Source organism: Amblyomma americanum, chromosome 7 (genome assembly GCF_052857255.1).
Source record: "Amblyomma americanum isolate KBUSLIRL-KWMA chromosome 7, ASM5285725v1, whole genome shotgun sequence".
Taxonomy (NCBI): Eukaryota; Metazoa; Arthropoda; class Arachnida; order Ixodida; family Ixodidae; genus Amblyomma; species Amblyomma americanum.
In genome coordinates this window covers 23,091,209-23,108,543 of record NC_135503.1, presented here as the reverse complement: position 1 = coordinate 23,108,543, position 17,335 = coordinate 23,091,209, and the positions used below count along the sequence as shown (strand labels likewise).

The 17,335-nt window shown below is 46.4% G+C and overlaps 2 long non-coding RNA genes across 2 annotated transcripts; both read right to left on the bottom strand.

The window, feature by feature from the left end:
* Nucleotides 1-11,566: 11,566 nt before the first annotated feature.
* Nucleotides 11,567-14,133, bottom strand: LOC144096999 (uncharacterized). Its single transcript, XR_013306884.1, has 5 exons — nucleotides 14,001-14,133; nucleotides 13,767-13,895; nucleotides 13,549-13,709; nucleotides 12,838-13,489; nucleotides 11,567-12,747 (listed from the first exon to the last, which is right to left on the bottom strand). It is a non-coding gene; the product is annotated as an uncharacterized LOC144096999 (long non-coding RNA).
* A 252-nt stretch (nucleotides 14,134-14,385) lies between these two features.
* Nucleotides 14,386-15,795, bottom strand: LOC144096998 (uncharacterized). The gene is made up of 3 exons (XR_013306883.1): nucleotides 15,360-15,795; nucleotides 15,018-15,187; nucleotides 14,386-14,427 (listed from the first exon to the last, which is right to left on the bottom strand). It is a non-coding gene; the product is annotated as an uncharacterized LOC144096998 (long non-coding RNA).
* Nucleotides 15,796-17,335: the final 1,540 nt, after the last annotated feature.

Here is a 17,335-nt window from a genome sequence, read left to right as displayed (position 1 = left end):
CCAAGACGTCCACACAATGAAAGGCAGTCACCGTCGTCACCCGTTCAGTGTTGCACAGGTCATAGGAATGAAAATGTTGAAATGTTCAACAGTGATCCAAGACGTCCACGTAATGAAAAGCAATCAACGCCGTCACCCGAGTCGGAGGAATGAAAACGTTGAAAATGTTCAGCAGCAATGCAAGACATCCACACTGTCATCCATTCAGTGTTGCAGAGAAGTCATAGGAATGTAAACGTTGAAATGCTCGACAGCAACCAGGGACATCTGCACAATGAAAGGCAGTCACCACTGTCACCCGTTCAGAGTTGCAGGGAGGTCATAGAAATGATTTCCACGCAACAAAAGGTAATCGCCGCTGTCACCCAATACATGGGAATGACAACGTTCAAATGTTCAACAGCGACACAAGACGTCCACGCTGTCACCTGTCCAGTGCTGCAGAGAAGTCATAGGAATGAAAACATTGAAATACACAACAACAAGCGAAGATGTCCACGCAATGAAAGGCAATCACCGCTGTCATCCGTATTGCAGAGAGGTCATAGGAATGAAAACGTTGAAATAATCAACAGCAGACCGAGACATCAACGCAATGAAAGGCAATCACCGCCGTCACCCGAGTCATTGGAATGAAAACGTTGAAAATGTTCAGCAGCAACACAAGACATCCACACTGTCACCCGTTCAGTGTTGCAGAGAAGTCATACGAATGTAAACATTGAAATGCTGAACAGCAACCCAAGACATCGACGCAATGAAAGGCAGTCACTGTCGTCACCCGTTCAGTGTTGTGAAGGTCATAGGAATGAAAACGTTGAAATGTTCAACACCGATCCAAGATTTCCACATAATGAAAGGCAATCACTGCCATTACCAGAGTCGTAGGAATGAAAACGTTGAAATGTTCAACAGCAACCCAAGACGTCCACACAATGAAAGGCAGTCACCGTCGTCACCCGTTCAGTGTTGCACAGGTCATAGGAATGAAAATGTTGAAATGATCAACAGTGATCCAAGACGTCCACGTAATGAAAGGCAATCAACGCCGTCACCCGAGTCAGAGGAATGAAAACGTTGAAAATGTTCAGCAGCAATGCAAGACATCCACACTGTCATCCATTCAGTGTTGCAGAGAAGTCATAGGAATGTAAACGATGAAATGCTCGACAGCAACCAGGGACGTCTGCACAATTAAAGGCAGTCACCACTGTCACCCGTTCAGAGTTGCAGGGAGGTCATAGAAGTGATTTCCACGCAATGAAAGGCAATCACCGCCGTCACCCGAGTGATAGGAATGAAAACGTTGAAAATGTTCAGCAGTAACGCAAGAAATCCACACTGTCACCCGTCCAGTGCTGCAGAGAAGTCATAGGAATGAAAACATTGAAATGCACAACAATAATTGGAGACGTCCACGCAATGAAAGGCAATCTCCGCTGTCATCCGTGTTGCAGAGAGGTCATATGAATGAAAACGTTGAAATAATCAACAGCAAACCAAGACATCCACGCAATGAAAGGCAATCACCGCTGTCACCCGAGTCATAGGATTGAAAATGATGAAAATGTTCAACAGCAACACAAGGCATCCACGCTGTCACCCATTCAGTGTTGCAGAGATGTCAAAGGAATGGAAACATTGAAATGCTCAACACCAACCCAAGACATCCACGCAATGAAAGGCAGTCACTGCCGTCACCTGTTCAGTGTTGCAGAGAAATCATAATGAAAACGTTGAAATGTTCAACAGCGATCCAAGACGTCCATAGAATGAGAGGCAATCACCACTGTAACCCGTTCATTGTTACAGAGAGGTCATAGGAATGAAAACATTTATATGTTCAACAATGATGCAAGACGTCCGTGCAATGAAAGGCAATCACCGCCATTACCCGAGTCATAGGAATGAAAACGTTGAAAATGTCAACAGTAACATGACATCCACGCTGTCACCCATTCATTGTTGCAGAGAACTCATAGGAATGTAAGCATTGAAATGCTGAACAGCAGCGCAAGACGTCCACGCAATGAAAGGCAGTCACCGTCGTCACCCGTTCAGTGTTGCACAGGTCATAGGAATGAAAACATTGAAATGTTCAACAGCGATCAGAGATTTCCACGTAATGAAAGGCCGTCACCATAGCCATAGGAATGAAAACATTGAAATTGTTCAGCAGCAACACAAGACATCCACACTGTCACCCATTCAGTGTTGCAGAGAAGTCATACGAATGTAAACGTTGAAATGCTGAACAGCAACCCAAGACATCCACGCAATTAAAGGCAGTCACTGTCGTCACCCGTTCAGTGTTGCACGGGTCGTAGGAATGAAAACATTGAAATGTTCACCACCGATTCAAGATTTCTAAGTAATAAAAGGCAATCACTGCCGTGACCAGAGCCACAGGAATGATAACGTCGCAAATGTTCAGCAGCAACACAAGACATCCCACTGTCATCCGTTCAGTGTTGCAGAGAAGTCTTAGGAATCTAAACATTGAAATGCTCGACAGCAACCAGGGACGTCCACGCAATGAGTCTCTGCCGTCACCAGTCATAGGAATAAAAACGTTGAAAATGTTCAACAGCAACACTAGATATCCACGCTGTCACCGATTCAGAGTTGCAGAGAAGTCAGAAATGTAAACATTGAAATGCTCAACACCAACCCAAGACGTCCACACATTGAAATGCAGTCACCGTCGTCACCCGTTCAGTGTTGCAGAGAGGTAATAGAAGTGAAAACTTTGAAATGTTGAACAGCGATCGAAGATTGCCACGGAATGAAAGGCAATCACTGCCGTCACCAGAGTCACAGGAATGAAAACGTTGAAAATGTTCAGCAGCAACACAAGGCATCCAAACTGTCACCCATTCAGTGTTGCACAGAAGTCTCAGGAATGCAAACATTGAAATGCTCAACAGCAATCCAAGATGTCCACGCTATGAAAGGCAGTCACCGCCGTCACCTGTTCAGTGTTGCAGAGAAATCATAAGAATGAAAACGTTGAAATGTTTAACAGCGATCCAAAACGTCCATAGAGTGAACGGTTATCACCACCGTAACCCGTTCAGTGTTGCAGAGAGGTCATAGGAACAATAACTTTAAATGTTCAACAGCAACCCGAGACATCCACGCAATGAAAGGCAGTCACCGCCGTGTACCATTTAGTGTTGCATAGAAATCATAGAAATGAAAACGTTTAAATGTTCAACAGTGATGCAAGAAGTCCGCGCAATGAAAGGTAATCACCGCCGTCACCCGAGTCATAGGAATGAAAACGTTGAAAATGTTCAGCAACACAAGACATCCACACTGTCACCCGTTCAGTGTTGCAGAGAAGTCATGCGAAAGTAAACACTGAAATGCTCAACAGCAACTCAAGATGTCCATGCAATGAAAGGCAGTCACTGCCATCACCCGTTCAGTGTTGCAGAGAAATCATAAGAATGAAAACGTTGAAATAGTTAACAGCGATCCAAAACGTCCATAGAGTGAAAGGTAATCACCACCGTAACCCGATCAGTGTTGCAGAGACGTCATAGGAATGAAAACGTTGGAATGTTCAACAGCAACCAGAAACATCCATGCAATTGAAAGACATCGTCATCACCCGTTCAGTATTGCAGAGGAATCATAAGAATGAAAACATTGAAATGTTCGACAGCGATCCAAGATTTCCATGCAATGAAAGGCAATCACCGCCGTCACGCAAGTCATCGAAATGAAAACGAAATGTTCAACACCAACACAACAAGTCCACGCAATGAAAGTAAGTCACTGCCATCACCCATTCAGTGTTGCAGAAAAAGAAGAATGAAAACGTTGAAATGTTCAACAGCGATCCAAGACGTCCACAGAATGAAAGGAAATCACTGCTGTCACCCGTTCAGTGTTGCAGAGTGGTCATAGGAACGAAAACGTTGAAATGTTCAACAGCAACCCAGGACATCCACGCAATGAAAGACAGTCACAGCCGTCAACAGCAATCTAAGACGTCCACGCAATGAAAGGCAGTCACCACCGTCAACTGTTCAGTGTTGCAGAGAAATTATAAGAATGAAAACGTTGAAATGTTCAACAGCGATCCAAGACATCCATAGAATGAAAGGTAATCACTACCGTAACCCGATCGGTGTTGCAGAGACGCCATAGGAATGAAAACGTTGGAATGTTCAACAGCAACCAGAAACGTCCATGCAACTGAAAGACATCGTCATCACCCGTTCAGTATTGCAGAGGAATCATAAGAATGAAAACATTGAAATGTTTAACAGCGATCCAAAACGTCCATAGAGTGAAAGTTAATCACCACCGTAACCCGTTCAGTGTTGCAGAGAGGTCATAGGAACGAAAACTGAAATGTTCAACAGCAACCCGAGACATCCACGCAATGAAAGGCAGTCACCGCCGTGTACCATTCAGTGTTGCATAGAAATCATAGCAATGAAAACGTTTAAAAGTTCAACAGTGATGCAAGAAGTCCACGCAATGAAAGGTAATCACCACCGTCACCCGAGTCATTGGAATGAAAACGTTGAAAATGTTCAGCAACACAAGACATCCACACTGTCACCCGTTCAGTGTTGCAGAGAAGTCATACGAAAGTAAACACTGAAATGCTCAGCAGCAACTCAAGATGTCCATGCAATGAAAGGCAGTCACTGCCATCACCCGTTCAGTGTTGCAGAGAAATCATAAGAATGAAAACGTTGAAATGTTCAACAGCGATCCAAGATTTCCATGCAATGAAAGGCAATCACCGCCATCACGCAAGTCATCGAAATGAAAACGAAATGTTCAACATCAACCCAACAAATCCACGCAATGAAAGTAAGTCACTGCCATCACCCGTTCAGTGTTGCATGAAAAAGAAGAATGAAAACGTTGAAATGTTCAACAGCGATCCAAGACGTCCACAGAATGAAAGGAAATCACCGCTGTCACCCGTTCAGCGTTGCAGAGTGGTCATAGGAAAGAAAACGTTGAAATGTTCGACAGCGATCCAAGATTTCCATGCAATGAAAGGCAATCACCGCCATCACGCAAGTCATCGAAATGAAAACGAAATGTTCAATATCAACCCAACAAATCCACGCAATGAAAGTAAGTCACTGCCATCACCCGTTCAGTGTTGCATGAGAAAGAAGAATGAAAACGTTGAAATGTTCAACAGCGATCCAAGACGTCCACAGAATGAAAGGAAATCACCGCTGTCACCCGTTCAGCGTTGCAGAGTGGTCATAGGAAAGAAAACGTTGAAATGTTCGACAGCGATCCAAGATTTCCATGCAATGAAAGGCAATCACCGCCATCACGCAAGTCATCGAAATGAAAACGAAATGTTCAACATCAACCCAACAAATCCACGCAATGAAAGTAAGTCACTGCCATCACCCGTTCAGTGCTGCATGAAAAAGAAGAATGAAAACGTTGAAATGTTCAACAGCGATCCAAGACGTCCACAGAATGAAAGGAAATCACCGCTGTCACCCGTTCAGCGTTGCAGAGTGGTCATAGGAAAGAAAACGTTGAAATGTTCGACAGCGATCCAAGATTTCCATGCCATGAAAGGCAATCACCGCCATCACGCAAGTCATCGAAATGAAAACGAAATGTTCAACATCAACCCAACAAATCCACGCAATGAAAGTAAGTCACTGCCATCACCCGTTCAGTGTTGCATGAAAAAGAAGAATGAAAACGTTGAAATGTTCAACAGCGATCCAAGACGTCCACAGAATGAAAGGAAATCACCGCTGTCACCCGTTCAGCGTTGCAGAGTGGTCATAGGAAAGAAAACGTTGAAATGTTCGACAGCGATCCAAGATTTCCTTGCAATGAAAGGCAATCACCGCCATCACGCAAGTCATCGAAATGAAAACGAAATGTTCAACATCAACCCAACAAATCCACGCAATGAAAGTAAGTCACTGCCATCACCCGTTCAGTGTTGCATGAAAAAGAAGAATGAAAACGTTGAAATGTTCAACAGCGATCCAAGACGTCCACAGAATGAAAGGAAATCACCGCTGTCACCCGTTCAGCGTTGCAGAGTGGTCATAGGAAAGAAAACGTTGAAATGTTCGACAGCGATCCAAGATTTCCATGCAATGAAAGGCAATCACCGCCATCACGCAAGTCATCGAAATGAAAACGAAATGTTCAACATCAACCAAACAAATCCACGCAATGAAAGTAAGTCACTGCCATCACCCGTTCAGTGTTGCATGAAAAAGAAGAATGAAAACGTTGAAATGTTCAACAGCGATCCAAGACGTCCACAGAATGAAAGGAAATCACCGCTGTCACCCGTTCAGCGTTGCAGAGTGGTCATAGGAAAGAAAACATGTTCGACAGCGATCCAAGATTTCCATGCAATGAAAGGCAATCACCGCCATCACGCAAGTCATCGAAATGAAAACGAAATGTTCAACATCAACCCAACAAATCCACGCAATGAAAGTAAGTCACTGCCATCACCCGTTCAGTGTTGCATGAAAAAGAAGAATGAAAACGTTGAAATGTTCAACAGCGATCCAAGACGTCCACAGAATGAAAGGAAATCACCGCTGTCACCCGTTCAGCGTTGCAGAGTGGTCATAGGAAAGAAAACGTTGAAATGTTCGACAGCGATCCAAGATTTCCATGCAATGAAAGGCAATCACCGCCATCACGCAAGTCATCGAAATGAAAACGAAATGTTCAATATCAACCCAACAAATCCACGCAATGAAAGTAAGTCACTGCCATCACCCGTTCAGTGTTGCATGAGAAAGAAGAATGAAAACGTTGAAATGTTCAACAGCGATCCAAGACGTCCACAGAATGAAAGGAAATCACCGCTGTCACCCGTTCAGCGTTGCAGAGTGGTCATAGGAAAGAAAACGTTGAAATGTTCGACAGCGATCCAAGATTTCCATGCAATGAAAGGCAATCACCGCCATCACGCAAGTCATCGAAATGAAAACGAAATGTTCAACATCAACCCAACAAATCCACGCAATGAAAGTAAGTCACTGCCATCACCCGTTCAGTGTTGCATGAAAAAGAAGAATGAAAACGTTGAAATGTTCAACAGCGATCCAAGACGTCCACAGAATGAAAGGAAATCACCGCTGTCACCCGTTCAGCGTTGCAGAGTGGTCATAGGAAAGAAAACGTTGAAATGTTCGACAGCGATCCAAGATTTCCATGCAATGAAAGGCAATCACCGCCATCACGCAAGTCATCGAAATGAAAACGAAATGTTCAACATCAACCCAACAAATCCACGCAATGAAAGTAAGTCACTGCCATCACCCGTTCAGTGTTGCATGAAAAAGAAGAATGAAAACGTTGAAATGTTCAACAGCGATCCAAGACGTCCACAGAATGAAAGGAAATCACCGCTGTCACCCGTTCAGCGTTGCAGAGTGGTCATAGGAAAGAAAACGTTGAAATGTTCGACAGCGATCCAAGATTTCCATGCAATGAAAGGCAATCACCGCCATCACGCAAGTCATCGAAATGAAAACGAAATGTTCAACATCAACCCAACAAATCCACGCAATGAAAGTAAGTCACTGCCATCACCCGTTCAGTGTTGCATGAAGAAGAAGAATGAAAACGTTGAAATGTTCAACAGCGATCCAAGACGTCCACAGAATGAAAGGAAATCACAGCTGTCACCCGTTCAGCGTTGCAGAGTGGTCATAGGAAAGAAAACGTTGAAATGTTCGACAGTGATCCAAGATTTCCATGCAATGAAAGGCAATCACCGCCATCACGCAAGTCATCGAAATGAAAACGAAATGTTCAACATCAACCCAACAAATCCACGCAATGAAAGTAAGTCACTGCCATCACCCGTTCAGTGTTGCATGAAAAAGAAGAATGAAAACGTTGAAATGTTCAACAGCGATCCAGGACGTCCAGAGAATGAAAGGAAATCACCGCTGTCACCCGTTCAGCGTTGCAGAGTGGTCATAGGAACGAAAACGTTGAAATGTTCAACAGCAACCCAGGACATCCACGCAATGAAAGACAGTCACCGCCGTCACCAGCAATCTAAGACGTCCACGCAATGAAAGGCAGTCACCACCGTCACCTGTTCAGTGTTGCAGAGAAATCATAAGAATGAAAACGTTGAAATGTTCAACAGCGATCCAAGACATCCATAGAATGAAAGGTATTCATTACCGTAACCCGATCAGTGTTGCAGAGATGTCATAGGAATGAAAATGTTGGAATGTTCAACAGCAACCAGAAACGTCCATGTAATTTAAAGACACCGTCATCACCCGTTAGGTATTGCAGAGAAATCATAAGAATGAAAACACTGAAATGTTCAACAGCGATCCAAGATTTCCACGCAATGAAAGGCAAGCACCGCCGTCACCTAAGTCAAAGGAATGAAAACGAAATGTTCAACAACGACCGAACAAGTCCACGCAATGAAAGGCAATCACTGCAGTCACACGTTCAGTGTTGCAGAGACATAAGAATGAAAACATTGAAATGTTCAACAGCGATCCAAGATTTCCACGTAATGAAAGACAGTCACTGCCGTCACCAGTCACAGGAATAAAAACGTTGAAAATGTTCAACAGCAACACAAGACATCCATGCTGTCAACCATTCAGTGTCGCAGAGAAGTCATAAAAATGCAAACATTGAAATTCTCAACAGCAACCCAAGACGTCCACGCAATGAAAGGCAGTCACCGTCGTCACCCGTTCAGTGTTGCACAGGTCATAGGAATAAAAACGTTGAAATGTTCAACAGTGATCCAATATTTCCACGCAATGAAAGGCAATCACTGCCGTCACCCGAGTCATAGGAATTAAAACGTTGAAAATGTTCAGCAGCAACGCAAGACATCCACACTGTCATCCATTCAGTGTTGCAGAGAAGTCATAGGAACGTAAACATTGAAATGCTCGATTGCAACCAGGGACGTCCACACAATGAAAGGCAGTCACTGCCGTCACCCATTCAGTGTTGCAGCGAGGTCATAGAGGTGATTTCCACGCAATGAAAAGTAATCACCGCTGTCACCCAAGTCATGGGAATGACAACGTTCAAATGTTCAACAGCGGCACGAGACGTCCACGCTGTCACCCGTCCAGTGCTGCAGAGAAGTCATAGGAATGAAAACATTGAAATGCACAACAACAAGTGGAGACGTTGACTGCAGTGCTGCCGTAAATGTGTTTTGGATGAAGGTTGCGACGATAGGACAGATTGAGCAGACGATGATGGCCCTGCGCATGCGGAAGGGCTCCATTGTCGCATTTGGCAACACGAGTGGTTGCATCAATGGCCAATAGACGCAGGCATGTTGTTGATACTGGAGCAAGTCGTGAGCATATGCCTGGTGCATGAATCTACAAAGCGGAAAATCAAAAGCACAAAAGCAATCGCCGCTTCCACCTGTTCAGTGGCGAAGAGAAGGCAAAGTGCAAGACCATGAAGTAATCAATGCAGAGTCGGGCACTGCAAAGGCACTCATGAGCGTGCGAGAAATGCCTGTATTGCCTGGAATTAACACCGAGTGCAGCCATTTTGCAACAGTGTGCAAAGCCATCCGAAATGTCAAGCAAAGTAAACTCGTTCACAACCTTGCATGTCAAGGGAAAAAAAATGATATTCTAAGTTTACAGCGGTGCTGCCGTGAATGTGTTTCCGAAGAACTCTGACATCGGGACAGATAGATGCCAAGCCTGCACATATATAATGGTTGCATTGTCTCACATGCAAAGGCAAGAGTGAACGGAACAGTAGCCAATAGAAAAGCATGTTCCTGATGCTCGAAAAGGTCATAGTACGCCTGGTGCATGAATCTACAAAGCACCAAATAAAAGGTTTGACAGAATGTTGAGCAGCGACCAAAGATGTTCACGCAATGAAACTCAATCACTGCTGTCACTCGTTCAGTGTTGCAGAGAAGTCATAGGAATGTGAACAGTGAAATGCTCAACACAAACCCAAAACGTCCACACAATGAAAGGCAGTCACTGCCATCACCCGTTCAGTGTTGCAGAGAAATCATAAGAATGAAAACGTTGAAATGTTCGACAGCGATCCAAGATTTCCATGCAATGAAAGGCAATCACCGCCGTCACCCAGGTCATCGAAATGAAAACGAAACGTTCAACACCAACCCAACAAGTCCACGCAATGAAAGTAAGTCACTGCCATCACCCGTTCAGTGTTGCAGAGAAATGAGAATGAAAACGTTGAAATGTTCAACAGCGATCCAAGACGTCCACAGAATGAAAGTCAATCACTGCTGTCACTCGTTCAGTGTTGCAGAGAAGTTGTAGGATTGAAAAAAATTGAAAATGTTCAACATCGACCAAAGACGTCTATGCAATGAAAGGCAGTCACCGCCATAACCGTTGAGTGTTGCATAGAAGCCATAGGAATGAAAGGTTAAACGTTCAACAGCGACCCAAACGTCCGCGCAATGAAAGGCAATCACCGCTGTCATCCCTTCATTTTTGCAGAGGCGTCATAGGAATGAAAACATTGAAATGTTCAACAGCCACCCAAGACATCCACTCAAGTGAAAGGCAATTGCCACTGTCACCTATTCAGTGTTAGAGAAGTCACAGCACAAGACAGTAAAGCAAGCAGTACAGAGCTGTTGGTACTGTGGAGGCAATCATGAGGATGCAAGAAATGCCTGTCCTGTCTGGAATCAAATATGCAGCAATTGCAAGTAGTGGAACTATTTTGCGGCAGTGTGCAAATGCAGCGAAATGGTCGCAAGCATCGAGCACGAAGACAACATTCTTGATGTATTCATGATGAGAGACAGCAAAGCTGACTCGTTCACAATTTTGCATCTCGTAAATGAAATTTCAGGTTGACAGCACTGCCACCGTGAATGTGATACCAAAGAAGTTTGTGATGTCGGGAAATATTGAGCAGACGATGACCCTGCACACGTGGAACGGCTGCATTGTTGTCCCTCTTTGCAATGCAAGAGTGAATGCAACAGTGGCCAACGGACACAAGCATGTTTTTGATTTCATTTAGTATGGGATGATCTTGCACCTCTGATAAGGTGATGATGCACAGCTGAATTGTTGGCAGTTGAATGTAACCGCAACCCTTATTGCCAAAATCAATGAATCGAGTGTTGGAGACTTGATGGACTAGATTTTGAAGTACCCAGATGTGTTTGGACCAACATTAGGTGCTCTACCTGGATGCGTTCACTTTGTGACTAGGCCTGCTTCCTATCTGAAAACAGTGACTAGTTGCCGTGTGCCTGAGAGCGTGAAACCACACCTTGAAGTGTCAATTAACCACTGCCAGGTATCAGTCGCGTGGTTGTGGCAACAAAGAAGAATGGAGAAGTGAGAAGTTGCATTGATTCTCAAGCACTGTGAGATGCATTGGCATGCGAATGGCACCCACTGCCAATCCTCAACAACATCTTTCCTGAAGTCGCAAAAGGAATATCTACGGCTACTGATAATATTCTAGATGAGTCCAGTATGGTGACCATGTTGACGCACCAATGGCTATGTTGACACACAAATGGGGCGTTACTGTTGGCTGCACGTCCCGTTCCGACTCGCTGTTAGCAGCGAAGTTCTCAATAAGGTACAGGCAGCACTTTATGGCCTGGACGTTGTGCTGTGTCATTGTTTTTGGTGTTGGAAAGGCCAATCATGAAGCTCACTGTGATCATAACGAGGAGCTTGAAAACATGCTACAGAGATTTCAAGAGATTGGTTTACTTTGGATTATGGGGGTTTAATGTCCCAAAGCGACTAAGGCTATGAGGGACGCCATAGTGAAAGGCCCCGGATATTTCGACCACCTGTGAGTTCAGAAGATTAGCGTGCATCTGAACAGAGAAAACTGGACTCCACTGCTAAATCATGTCATTTCAAAGTCACATTCTGACAAGAGAAGGGCTACATGCAACCAAATAAGGTGCATGAGAACAGCAGTGATCCACAGATTGCATTTTTTCACTGAAGGAATACATTGCTACTTCACTTGAAAGCAAGTATTGTCCACCTCGTCTTGGGCAGGTGCACACGGACTACATTCGCATCAACAGAAATGCTGCAGCCAAAGTCAATCAACGTTGACAAGTAATTTGAATGGAATATATGAACGATGGTGTTCTACCACGACTCACGAGCAAAGGATCTGCCATCTTTAGCAGAAGAACAATATGTCACAGTCCAGCAAAGCTCACAAGCCACTTGGAAAATGGGAATATTGACTAAGCAGTACGGTGACAAGTTGCAAGGGGGAAAACTCCCAAGGCCAGGTTCATGACATTGTGCGAGGTGTGATCCCAAAAAGTCAAGTAAACTGTACCAGAATGAGCCACATAGCGAAAGAAATAAAAACCGGTTACAATGAAAATGACGGCTGTAGGAACACTCCGAAGAGGGAAAATGTAACTCTAGAAATGAGCATGAAGAGAGTTCACCGCTGTGTGGCGATCAGTCCAGCAGCAGGAGCGAGGTGCAGTTGAGGGATCGGAGTGATAACGTGGCAAACGACCAATGTGTAGCCCACTCGGTAGTCGCTGCTGTCCGATGATGTAGGCTTAGTGGGGCCAAGAACCGCGTAGGCCTGACCTCGCGACGGCAGTCAGGGCGCCGGATGTGGAGCCACCACAGCTGTGGCTAAGGCACTTCCCCAGCCTAGTTGTGCCATGAAGGAGACAGCTGCTGAGGGCCGGTCACACGGGTCTGGCGGAGGAGACACCTTCACCAGCAGCACGCCCTGCAAACAGGATGGCAGGCATAAAGAACTTGCAGGACTGGTAGGATCTCCAAGCAGGTAGCAGCTGGCAGTGCCCAGCACAGCGCTTACCATTCAAGACAGCAGGAGGGAGGTTGCAGGCCTCCGGTTCTGCTAGACCAGGCGGAGACTGCTTCCCAAGTCTGGTCCCCCTGGGTCCACAGGAACTGATCATCTGCAACTCCTGCCTGCTTTCTTCCTCTTGTGCCTTTTTCCTCTTGCCATATGAGCCCACATGCCATGTATTCCCTTCTCCTCTCCGTTTTTCTTAGCACCTTGGACGCAGGAGGCACTAGTTCTTCACACAAGACCTATAAGGTCCATATAGGTGAGTGTTATGTGCCGGAAGAGGACGCACATACATAAGGGGCACAGCAGGCCGCCGGGAAGCAGTTTGATGTTCATGATAGCCTACAAGAAGCCTGCCACCAGCCCGGATCACCTCAAGCTGAAGACTTCCAGCCTCGGACGGCCATCCCGTTGTCCTCGTCAACTCAGCCCGTCAATAAACCGGCCTTCGGCAGCATAGGGGTTGATGCTTGTGAAGAGCTTTACTGCTTTAGCGAAGAGACTATCAAAAATTTTGTGGACTAAACAATCTGGCACAACAATGGACGTCATGACGGGGTCACACGTGGTACAGGGCAAGTGCGCGGTGTATGCCCCACAGTGCACGTTAAATCCATGGCTTGTGAAGTATATGGAAAATCTGGAGTCCGCGCACCTGCGAGACAAAAACTAAACTGTAACAGATGCAAACTCATTTAAGATACGGGTGCTTACTCTCGCTGCGTCTGGCCTGCGGACAGTTCACCGTTTGTGACAGCAACAGCAGCAGCAGAAAGGGTATCCTGCACAATGAAGGTATAGCACCTCGTAGTTCTCGGTGCTGACAGCATGGGATAGCCGATGTGCGCTCGTTCTTGTGGATACGAAAGGGGTACCTGCGTGGAAAGCATAGAGGTCATGCTCGTACTGTGAAAGCGTCGATGGGCACTGACCTGGTCCCTTCATGCAGGGGCACTGTAAACCTAGGAGGCAGGGAGCATGGGAGGGATTAGAGAATGTGCTGCTCGACAAATGGTTTATGCTCCAGGGTCCTGGACTGTAGACTGCACATGTACACAAATCTGTAAAAAGACAGACTGCTTGTAACGAAGAAATGCAAGCATGGATCTGGCATATATACTCATCATCAAAACATACAGAGGCGGAAACAGAATTCGAGTGCTTACTCTGGGAGCATCCGAACAGGTCCAAGTGTCATGTGGAATACAGTAGAGCGATAGCCTGCGCATCTGCGATAATAAAAATATACTTGTAACAAAGGTGCAAGCATATAGAATTCGGGAGCTTACTCTGAGTGTTTGAAAGGTACAAGGGCGGTGTGGAGTACGGTAGAGCGAAAGTCCGTGTATCTGCGAAAATAAAATCAGAGCTGTAACAAAGGTGCATGGTACATAGAATACGGGAGCATACTCTTCGAATGTGCGAAAAGTACCAGGGCCATGTGGAGCACGGTAGAGTGAAAGTCCTTGCATCTTCGAAAATAAATGCAGAGCTGTAACAAAGGTGCAAGCATATAGAACTCGGGAGCTTACTCTTGGAGCGTCCGAAAAGGTACAAGGGCAGTGTGGAGTACGGTAGAGCGAAAGTCCGCATCTGCGATAATAAAAGCAAAGCTGTAAGGAAAATCTAAAGAACTTAAGCTCCGCCTTTAAGCTTTCCATTCTGAGCAGTTGGACACCTTTGAACGCATGTTTCATTTTTAATTGTTTCAATGCAATAAGAGATCAATTGCACGCTTCAAATTTTCTTAATTAGCATCATTAAGCATTGGCATTTCATTCATAGCACTTAAACACCTTTGAACCCCCTTGTTATAATTGTTTCATTTAATTAAGTACAATGATTCCATTAACTCGTCATTGCCCAGCACACAAATCAATCGTCAATGTCTTGAACCACAAATTACCATAAGACTTTTTTTACACAGCCCCGATTATGGGTCGCCGGTTCAAATCCCTGCCGCGAGCTAGGCTGCACGAAACGCTGAATCATATACCATCCGGAACATTCTGCGGCAAACGGTTGGCATGATACGAGGTTTTGTTTTTACGCTGCCCCCCGATTATTTCGGGCACGCGATGCCGACTACTACTAACGGCGACGGCCTTTCGACCGTAGTACGTAGTACGAGGCGTACACGCTGTCGCGTAAAAGGCGCAAGCATATAGAATTCTGCCGCTTACTCTGGGCGAGTACGTCTGACCAACACGTTGCGGCACTTGGAATATCGTGCACGACGCGCTGCTGTTAGGCATGGTCCCCGGAAGACTGCTTGCAGAGTGGTTGACCGCACGCCACACGGGGCAGCAGGGCAGCAGAAGGCCACGGATAATGTCGTGGACAGAAGGGAGATCTGCGGTAAAAGATAAAAGGAAGCATGAAAGTCGTACACAGTTTAGCAGCATCCGACGGTTTGGCGATTTGGTCTAGTTGCTTAATTAGGAACAGACAAAGCACCGCACAGAAGAGTGACAAGGCGCGATGTGCTCCAATGGGCACGAGCCAAATTGCGCCTCTGCTCTTACGGGAGGCGAAATCAGCGGTCAGGGAGCATGGCAGGAATGGCACGATGCGTAGATGTCAACGGGCCAGAAGCAAGCTGCAGAATGGAACGTTCTGTGTCCCCGCTGGTACGTATGCATTGGAGGTCGTTTACGAGAGCACGCACGCAGATCTGGAAAATAAAAAACGACGGCTTGCAGCGAAAAAAATGCCAGCATAAACCTGGTATATGTAGGTACTCACCATGGCAGGCCGCTTCTCGGAAAAATCGAGCCGCAGTGACGGATGCCGAGGCCTGAGCTAGAATATGATGACCGCTGGCTACTGACCTTGGCTGCAGCGGAAACACGATGTGCCGCAGACCGCAGGCAGCGTCCGTTCTTCAGAGTTGCTGGACGAGGCTGGCGAGAACTTCCGAGCGCCGTACCACAAACCACGTGTCGCTCAAGATGGCGATAAGGCCGCACCCTTTCGAAAGGGCGATCACACAAGGGGATCTGACCAATTGCTTCCTTGACACGACACGGTGGCCGGGCCACTAGGCATTCGGAACGGGTGCTTGTTCAGTGACGTAAACGACAGCAGGCATGCTGAGCTAACTCCTTGAGACAGCGAGCAATGCGAGGCAAACATCGCCATTCCTCGCTGACTCAATGCCTGAAGCTGCCCTGCCTAGTGTCAGCTAAGCCTAACCATGTGCGCGCCGCGAACCCTAACCCGCTGCGCTTCCGTCACGGAAAAAACCCGATGGCGGCGGTTCGTGAAACCACTATACGAACCTAATGTTACTTGTTTTACGCTGTTATCCAGCTCTGCTGGTTGCAAAAATGCAAGTATTATGCGAATAGCCGAGAGCTCTGCTGTAGTAGGATGGTAAATTGGGTTTGTTGGGTTAGGTTCATTTTAGAAGAAATATAAAGCGCGAACAGATACGACGGACGACGAAAAGGTGCACAACACAAGCGCTTGTGCTGTGCACCTCTTCTTCGTCCGTCGGCTGCTCGCGCTGCACATTTCTTTCAAAGTGAGCCAAGAGCTATAGTTTCACGAACACAGACCACCCTCGCCGCGAGGCTTAGCCCCGCACTCACCTTCGTTGCCGTAGGCCTGGCTCGAAGAAAATTCCGCCTGCGCTCCTCGGTGGGTCACGAGCGTCCAGGAGCCTCCGGGCAATGGCAACACACACAAACACACAACAACCAGCTGGCAACGAACGAGCACAAACACACAGCAACCAGCCGGCAACGCGCACAAACTCATAGCAAGAAGCACCGCACTGCGAAGTGTCCTCGTCGCTCGGGCCCTCAGCACTGACAGCGAGGGAGGCAGAATGGCGTCGTCTGAGCCTAGCTGCCAGGCTGCGCATGCGCTACTTGAAGCTGGCAGAATGTTCTCGAAGACGATGTCTGGGTCGTTCTAGTTATCGGAGATCAGTGACTGAGCGTCTTCTTCATATCTTTTCCTTCCATGGCGCCCCCCCCCCTCCCTCTTTCCCGCTGCAATTAAACGCCATGCGATCATCGACAAGAAGTTCGACACGTGCACAGGCGACAGCCATGACGGTGCACCGGCGCCGCTTCTTCCATGCACGCAGATTGTGCTCGCCGCTTTTCCAGTGGCCTGACGTTTTTTTTTTCTTATCTATTAGACGACCGTCTGCCACTGGTCTGGCGCGAAATGTTGACGAAGCGATACCAAGCTGCTGCTTCCGACGCGCAAGTTTCGACGTGTGTAGGGCTCTGCATGGCGCGCTTGCAGACAGTGCCTTGGGCTACACTTCTCCCTATCAGTTTCTTATAATTCTTTCTTCGGCGCTTTTGACAGAACGTACATACATTTTTTTTATCCTCGGCATGTTCCGTCTGTAGTAGCGCTGTTCGATTATTTTTTTTTCTCAGAAGAACACGTTTTCCTCAGCCACGTAACTTGGAACTACGACCCTCAAGACAGCAAATTTTGCAAATTAGGAAGCATACGCATAACTGGCCGTCTTCCTTCG